We start from the raw sequence: 2,172 nt of genomic DNA, 5'->3' as shown, positions 1-2,172 counted from the left end.
TGTGTGTGTGTGTGTGTGTGTGTGTGTATGTCAGGGGGAGGTGGGGACGCGGGGATGCATCTCTTCAATGCTAATTAAGACGCTCATTAGTGAAATCGCCTCAACTGTGCCTTGCCTCTAGCTTGGCCTCGGCCCACACTGGGGGAAACTGATTACCTAAATTCCTTAAGTAATCAGCACCTCTGCTAGGCAGCAATCAGTCTGTTTGGATAGTGGGTGTATGTTGTTTTGCTGCTTTTATATGTTTTTTATTTTGAGGAAACACAAGTTGGAGTGTGCAGATAATCCTAGATCTCTTCCTCTATGGTGGTTTTTAGCTTATTTGTGATACAGTAAGAAATCACAAAGATTTAAAGTCATGAATGTGGACAGAACTGAGTAAGAAAACATTGTTTCCCGCTGTGCTGGTCACAGGAAGTGTGCCTATGACCCGAGTCCAGGATTTCTTGAACCAAGCTGTACAGTGGTGATAGAAACACCATGGATTCAGCCTCTGTACTCTCAGTCACTTTGGTTAAACACACCTGCTTAAATCCCCCCTGTTTGGTGTGCATGTGTATGTATTTTGGCTTGCATGAAAATAGATGTTTTTGATGTTAGCCATGCCACCGTGCTACGCTAATTACCACGTGAAATCCAGTTGACAAGACTAGACAAAAGCTTGAAAAGGTGTTTGTGTGTTCAGTTTGGGTGATGCCATTTCATGCAATGCACCATGGCTCTCAGGATGCATCATTGCTGAGACAAAAAAGGAAAGAGCATTAGAGGGCCTGTCTGCGCTACACTACTCTGTTCTGGTCTGTTGTGCTGCGTTATGGTGCTAGCCTGGCTTCTAGCCCTAGCTTGAGTGCTCTCTCCACTCCACCATTGTTCCATTTGATAGCACTAAGTGACTGATTTAGGTTCAATGCCTGCATGGAGCAGACAGGCCAGCTGTGGGTTAAGCAGATAGCATTCAAGTGAGCTAACCCAATTCAAAACCAATCAAGCCGAGATTTATTGTTGGGGTCTGTATTTAGAAATCTGATAGAGTCTGCATCAGTCCCTTGACTTGCATCAGGAGAGACGGGCCTTATTTCTTTTAGCGGAGGACTATAAACGGCAAACCATGTTTTCCAGCAGGGACATAAATTTCAGGATTTGTAGACATTACAGTAAATGCACATAGAGAATAGGGAGGGAGGGACTGGGGCACAGGAAGTGGGGATGGCACAGCTGCAGACATGGCTCCATGGTTCACAAATATAGTCTGTCTGCCTTCTAGGAGAAGATACGATTTCACACCAATCAAATCATACCATACCTCATATGAATGCATGATAAAAGCCATCAGTACTTAAATACAGGCGCCTGTGGAAAGCTTTTCTTTTTAAAAATGCACTGTGACTTGTTATAAAATTTGACTGACCTGTCAATCATGTTTATTCAAGTGTGTTTCAAATATAAAGTCTGTCAAGAGATGGATTTGGAAGGCCTTTACGGTTATGTTAGTTTGAGGCCAAGAAATAGGCATCAATGCACTGCATTCTAAAAAAGGATTTTCTTTTGTGTTATATATTAAAAAAACTGACCCATATTCATACCTAAATTAGGATTTAAACTTGCAACTAACAGCTAAAATGAGGGCAGACAGTTTCTGGGAATACAATAGTAATTTTCCACTTGGTAACAGACTGGTCTACTAATAGCTATGTCTGGGGTAGGTATTGTGTGTTTTACATACTTGTCCTTGACTGTCACAAATATTAATGTCTGATATTTTCTTCCATTTTGTGACATGTCGGACATAAACACAGTGTCTAGAGTAGACCATTATTGAAAAAAAGGACATTTCTGCTGTCCGGCATGTCCCTGCTGACAACAAAAACAGTTCCCAAATTTGACCCCATGACCCCATGCAGAAAACTTTCTATTATTATTTCTATTCTCAACTGATAATCCAAACACCGTGCCAAGATGGGAACCAATCACATGCCTAGAGAACAAACTCAAAGTCAACTCATGCGTGCCTTTATCCACCATTTTGAAAACACCACCAGAAGGGGGGATGTATAGCAAGGCCCCAGAGTGAGTTATCCATAGGCATTACATAAGGCTTGTATTAAGAGTGTGTATACATGTGTGCTTAAATGCATTTGTGTATGATATCTGACTACGTGTGTGTGTGTGTGT

The 2,172-nt window shown here is 41.8% G+C and overlaps 1 protein-coding gene across 1 annotated transcript in view; it reads right to left on the bottom strand.

Annotated features, from left to right (window-relative positions):
- Positions 1-2,172, bottom strand: part of ofcc1 (orofacial cleft 1 candidate 1) — an 81,081-nt gene that overhangs the window by 9,022 nt on the left and 69,887 nt on the right. The gene's annotated exons all lie outside the window — the stretch shown is intronic.

This window comes from Etheostoma spectabile, chromosome 22 (assembly GCF_008692095.1).
Source record: "Etheostoma spectabile isolate EspeVRDwgs_2016 chromosome 22, UIUC_Espe_1.0, whole genome shotgun sequence".
NCBI lineage: Eukaryota > Metazoa > Chordata > Actinopteri > Perciformes > Percidae > Etheostoma > Etheostoma spectabile.
The sequence above is the reverse complement of the archived record's forward strand: the minus strand, read 5'-3'. Positions and strand labels throughout refer to the sequence as shown.